At 41.9% G+C, this 6704-nt stretch overlaps 1 long non-coding RNA gene across 1 annotated transcript; it reads left to right on the forward strand.

Moving 5' to 3' along the window:
• Positions 1-218: 218 nt before the first annotated feature.
• LOC124787889 lies at positions 219-2324 on the forward strand. The gene is made up of 2 exons (XR_007016028.1): positions 219-415; positions 2050-2324. It is a non-coding gene; the product is annotated as an uncharacterized LOC124787889 (long non-coding RNA).
• Positions 2325-6704: the final 4380 nt, after the last annotated feature.

Here is a 6704-nt window from a genome sequence, read left to right on the forward strand (position 1 = left end):
TGGTAATGACCTGTAGTTTTTTCGAATTGCTTGAAACAATTTATTGATCATGGGACATACGATAACCTACTGGATTAAGTTGTTTTGCACAGTCCAAATGCAGTCGAGGAAGTGGAAAGACTGCAGGAAACAGTGAGTAACATACAAACTGAATTGGCTTCAAAGAATAAAGGGCCGAAGTGACACGGTGACCGCCACGTAACTGCATTGCGCTCTGTATTGCCAGGTGAGTGATTAGTTTTGGAAGCTTGGCGTAAAGTCAAGGACACAGCAGGCGGTCAATTCGCTGAGCCCGGTTGTGCAGCGGGCGTTGTCGTCGGTCGAGGTCGGGCCGTGTCCAGTATAAATACAGGGCCAGGCCAGCTAATCAGCATCAGTTCGCAGCTCCAACAGCCGCTACATCATGAAGGCTTTCGTAAGTACAACCGCCACTGGGTTAATTTGGCCCAGCTCCAGACACACGGTCGTTACTGTTTTCCCTGAGAAACTATGGCTACGTTAGCTACCTTCAACAAGATGCACTTTTTTGTTGATGGCTCACTTAAGTACAAACCGCTCTCTTTCTTGTAACACTATTCTTTCTTCTATATTCTACAACTGGTAACAAATATTTTTGCCAGATAGTTCCAGAAATTTTGCGTCAGATCTCTCTTTCTTTATCCTGGTCGTTGCAGAATATAGCTGGTAAATAGGTTAAGGGTGGGAATACAAAATAGTATCTGTGAAGAAGTACATCCTTAATACCTAGACGAAAAAATGGGTCTGAGCACTATGGGACTTAACATCTGAGGTCATCAGTCCCCTAGAACTTAGAGCTACTTAAACCTAACTAACCTAAGGACATCACACATATCCATGCCCGAGGCAGGATTCGAACCTGCGCCCGTAGCGGCCGCGTGGTTTCAGACTGAAGCACCTAGTACCGCTCGGCCACACCGGCCGGCAATTGTGATTAAAGCTCAAAGAAATAATCAACCATTGTCTAGACAATAGACGTACCCAGTACCATAATAGAAGGTGTAAAAGACGCACCTTGGTGTACCATATACGAAGAATCTTCTATAAACTGAGGCTATTACACTCTGTCAACGAAAAAGATGTAGAAAACGTAGCGGAAGTCCATGAAACTACAACAAGAACTGTGTATGAAGCCTGCAGTATCTTTCACTGTAGGATCTGGGTGAAAAATTAGAAAATTGTAGGAAATTCTGGTCATTTGTTAACTCAACAAACGGATCCTGTCTCTCATACCCTATTCTAGCATTGAGATTGAAGATGACAGACATACAGCTAAAATACTTAATTACATATTTAACTATTCACATATGAAGGTACCACTTCACCAGGGTTTCATTGTCACACACATTCACAAATAAGAGATGCTAAAGTATGTGTAGCCCACCTGGCTAGCCGTGCAGTCTAACGCTCTGCTTCCCACATGAAAAAGCGTGCCGATCCCCGGCACGAATCCATCCAGTGGCTTAGTGTCGGTCGGCCGGAGTGGCCGTGCGTTTCTAGGCGCTACAATCTGAAACCTAGCGACCGCTACGGTGGCAGGTTCGAATCCTGCCTCAGGCATGGATGTGTGTGATGCCCTTAGGTTAGTTAGGTTGAATTAGTTCTAAGTTCTAGGCGACTGATGACCTCAGAAGTTAAGTCGCATAGTTTTCCATTCCATCTATCTCAGCGAATGCGGGCTGGTTCCCCTTACTCCGCCTCAGTTACACTATGTCAGTGATTGCTGCACAAACACTGTCTCCATGTACGCGTACACCATAATTACTGTACCACAGGAACATTTGGGGTTACACTCGTCTGGCATGAGACGTTCCCAGGGAGTTAAACTGGGGGTTGAATTGCACAGTAACCCTAGGTTCAGTGTGGGGCGGCGGTGGGGTGGGTGGACTACTGTGGCCTGTTGTGTGGTCGTGAACCACTGAGGGTTACAGAGGGACGAAGCCTTTCCGTCGTTTCTAGGTCCCCAGTTTAAAGCACAATACACAAATTATGTATCATGGAATTATTTTGTTGTTGTTTTTCAATTTGCAGGTTTGCTCTTTCCTCGTAGTCCTGCTGGTGGCGGCCGTGTTCGCCCAGGAGAAGGCCAAGGAGACCCTGAAGGGCGCCGAGGCCTACTACGCCTACGCCGCCCCCTACGCCTACAGCGCCTTCGGCTACCCCGCCGTCAGCGCCTACTCCGCCTACCCCTATGCTGCCGCCGGCTACCCCTACTACTACCGCTGAACACGGACATTACAGTGGGGAAATCATCGATGTAATAAACGGCTTTGCAACAAATAAAATTTGTACATAGCAAAATTAAATTATTTCTGTTTTCTTGCACTAGCCATACACCCTTACCACAAAGACTTCCAGCAGTTCATTGTGCTTGAATAGGCAGCAAAAACACTTACGCTTACATAGCAAGTCTGACAACAAGGAGATAACAGTAACACAAGTCTACAGCAATTGAATATAAGTTGGAAATATACAAAATTATATCTTCTTCCATAATAAAATGACGCATTGAATTAAACAGTACCTGGGAAGCCAGTGCTTGGGTACTGAAATTTTAGCCATTATGATCATAGGTAGCAGAAGTCTAAATCAACTGTATATGAACTAGAAATACAGAAAATTCAATCCTCTTCTACAATAATATCACACATTGGACTAAACACTATCTTGGAAACCTGTGCTTGGCCCTGCAAATGTAACTGTATTGATCGTTGCAGTATGGATTGCCTTCGCTGTGTAACAGCAGTTGAGGTAAATTGTAATTTTTTTAGTTATATTTCAGTATAATGCTGATATAACTTACCATCTCTTTGTTTACGTTTTTCTGTAATTATTATATATCGTTGATTCCAGACTCAAATCTTAATTTACGAACGGCGAGTATCTGTTGATGCAGAAGATGGTGTATATTTTGGTTAGCAGAGAGATATGCAAACGAGAAGTTTTTTATTGAAGAAAACACTACAGTGAAGAGAAGAATTCAGTTAGAGAAATCCTCTCGTGTCATTTAGTGTTCAATTCCACGTTACAAAGACGTGTGGGGTACTTTTAATCACATAGTGTGTATTAGCATGTAGGTTCTGAATAATAGTTGGCAATAAACATTCTTTATTAATAATTGACTTACCATATTGCTGCAACTCACCAGCAATCACGAGTTTGCTTATTTGTCACTGCTAGTTGCAGAAGAAGTCTTTGAAACCCAAGGTTGAAAACATGGTTCAAATGGCTCTAAGCACTATGGGACTTAACATCTGAGGTCATCAGTCCCCTATACTTAGAACTGAGTGAACCTAACTAACCTAAGGACATCAGACACATCCATGCCCGAGGTAGGATTCGAACCTGCGACCGTAGCAGCCGCGTGGTTACAGACTGAAGCGTCTAGAACCGCTCGGCCACAGCGGCTGGCCAAACCCAAGGTTACACTTACAGAAAATATCTACATTAATTGTGTCACACATTCTTATGTTTAATCTGTAATGGAACAGGTTCCTTAACTTAAATTCGCGTCGATGCTACAGAATGTTTCATAGTGTTTTAACGATTTCATATCAAACACATTAACTAAATGCGGAAAGTAGTTGAACATTTTCGCAAGGTACTGTAAGTAGGCTGTTTAGGTTTTTATGTTGGTAACGTCACGTAGCGCTCTGTATGAAAATCACTGGCTCTGCAGTGTGCAGTCTGTGGCTGGTTGGCATTGTTGGAATATTTGCTATTGTAGTGTTTGGCAGTTGGCTGTTAACAGCGTGTAGCGTTGCGCAGTTGGAGGTGAGCCGCCAGCAGCGGTGGATGTGGGGAGAGAGATGGCGGAGTTTTGAGAGCGGATGATCTGGACGTGTGTCCATCAGAGACAGTAAATTTGTAAGACTGGATGTCATGAACTGATATACATATATCATGACTTTTGAACACTATTAAGGTAAATACATTGTTTGTTCTCTATCAAAATCTTTCATTTGCTAACTATGTTTATCAGTAGTTAATACCTTCAGTAGTTAGAACTTTTATTTAGCTGGCAGTATTGGCACTCGCTGTATTTCAGTAGTTCGAATAACGAAGATTTTTGTGAGGTAAGTGATTCATGAAAGGTATAGGTTATTGTTCGTCAGGGCCATTCTTTTGTAGAGATTATTGAAAGTCAGACTGCGTTGCGCTAAAAATATTGTGTGACAGTTTAGTGTTGATCATAATAAGTAAAGAGAGAAATGTCTGAGTACGTTCAGTTTTGCTCAGCTGTTTGAAAGTCAAATAACGTAAGAGGTTTATCAGCACAGTAATTCATAATTTTTTCTAATGGGACGTTTCAGTACGTACAACATTTATTCAAGTTTACTTATTACCACATCGTAAAAATGACGATTATTCGCGGCTACACAATACTTCAGGCGTTTCACTCAGTTTTTGAAAACATCTTATGTAACTGCTGGGGGAATTCTGGAAATTTCATCATGAAATCGATCTTTTGACGGTTGAAAGCTTATTGGCCTGTCGCAGAATTCTCTCGCCTTCAAATAACCCCATGGGTAACGGTCTGGCACGGTTAATCAGGCAAGGGTTACCACCGCACTTCACGGAGAACTTGCAAAGTTTTGTTGGATGTGTTGCATGTTGAGTCGTCTGGCTGGTACCAAGTTTTCCTAACGAATGACTAGGGCTTGGCTGTAAACTGCTACGCGCACGTGTGATGTTCTAGGCTGTTCTGGCGGTTTTCTAAGGGTCGGTTGACTGGCAGTTGCATGGAAGTTCCTTACCCAGTTCAATATGCTCCACGAGCAGAATTGGATATCGCAGCTAAATCTTAAAATACTTACGAATGGCTCGTTACATGCGCGCGACAGATTCGTCGTAGCGAAAACAGTACACCACAGCTAAGGGACCATGTTGCTTCGACCCTTGTGACCTAATTGCTGGTATGTCCATGAGATGAAACTTGACACTCCGCACTAGTAAAAGACGGCGCCATCGTCGCCGTATCTTGTTTCTAGCACGTGTTATCCAAATCTGAAATCGTCAAAACATTGTGAGGCACCATGTACATAAAAATTTAGCGAATACTTTAAAAATTATTAATTTCATTTAAGAATATTCCGAGTTAGGTACCAAACAGCTTAGTCAAAATTTGAAGAAATATGATTCAAACAGCTTGAATAGATAAATGTTCTCAAAAATATCTGTGCAGTGAAATTCACTTCGATATATTTTATTACGGGTTGGCACAAATCGCGTCTATCAGCTTCTAATGATAACAGAATCATGGTGAATGCAAGTACTAATTTTGATACAATTGTGAAATACAAATACATGAATTCCTTGTTACTACAGAGTGGAACTCATATGGTCAGACGTAACTACACCTTGGAAATAACTTCCTCCAAATGTCTCCCGTTTGCTGGATGCACTCGTGAAGGCATGGCTGGATAGCTTCCGTAAAAGTCGTTCACATTCCTGCGAAACTGTGCTTATTTCAAATCGAATGGTAGTCAACAATTGTGGCTCTGAGCGCTAAGGGACTTAACATCTGTGGTCATCAGTCCCCTAGAAATTATAACTACTTAAACCTAACTAACCTAAGGACATCACACACATCCATGCCCTAGGTAGGATTCGAACCTGCGACCGTAGCAGTCGCGCGGTTCCGGACTGAAGCGCCTAGAACAGTTCGGCCACCCTGGTCGGCAGTCAACAATTGTCTGCAACTGATTGTCAAAGACTCTTTCTTTCAGGCAATGCCAAGGGAAGTAACTCAGAGCAGTTAAATCTGAGGAATATGATGACTATGTCAAATCGCCAAGGTAAGATTTCAGACAGTGTGGAAAAATGTGCCAGAGTATAACCATGCTGTGGTGTGCAGTGTGAACTGTTGCGCCATCCTGCTGAAAGTAAATCTTATTTAGCAGTCCTCCTGCCTGCATTTCCGGAATGAGGGAATTAACTTTTGCTACACGCCCGCCAGGGTGATAATGTCGTGAAATAAATATGTAGACATGAAGAATAAGAACTCTGACCATTTAACCCAGCCACCCCTAAAATTGTGGATATAACATTTATATAGTTTATTCTTAAATGTTATCCCTTCCCACCCTCACCTACATATTAGCCCTTCACGTTCTCGTCCTATCGCTAGGGGTGTCAGCCATACACTAATCATTTTACAAGATACTATATCATATATGTACCAAGTTTTGTTAAATTTTCTCCTATTGTTTCAGAGTTTTGGTTACACGTTATCTCGTTTCCACCCTAATCAGACAAATAGGGATAGTCTTACAGCTACAGAACTGTTTGCTGACACTTACTAATATGTGGGCCAAATATAATTGAAATTACTTCAGGCTCTCCAGAGTTACTCTGGGTTACACACAAAAATACTCATACATATACAGATATCAGTATTAACTTGATAATCGGTTTCAGTTGACCATACAACCAAACCATGTACTGATCATGTTTTTTTCTGTAATTGATATTTAAAATATTACACTGCGTTAACTACACATAGGCTATTCAGTTTTTCTGAAGACACTGAAACATCTGGAAAATAACACTTTGGACCAAAAAATTTAAAATTATAATTTATTCGTCTCAGAGAGGGACATGAATGGTACAAAATTCAATCACCCACCACACCTCATGAGTGGGGGGGCAGAAGGGGTGCAATATTGAAATCTTAAATGGAAACC

Source organism: Schistocerca piceifrons, chromosome 3 (assembly GCF_021461385.2).
Source record: "Schistocerca piceifrons isolate TAMUIC-IGC-003096 chromosome 3, iqSchPice1.1, whole genome shotgun sequence".
In the NCBI taxonomy this organism is placed as follows: domain Eukaryota; kingdom Metazoa; phylum Arthropoda; class Insecta; order Orthoptera; family Acrididae; genus Schistocerca; species Schistocerca piceifrons.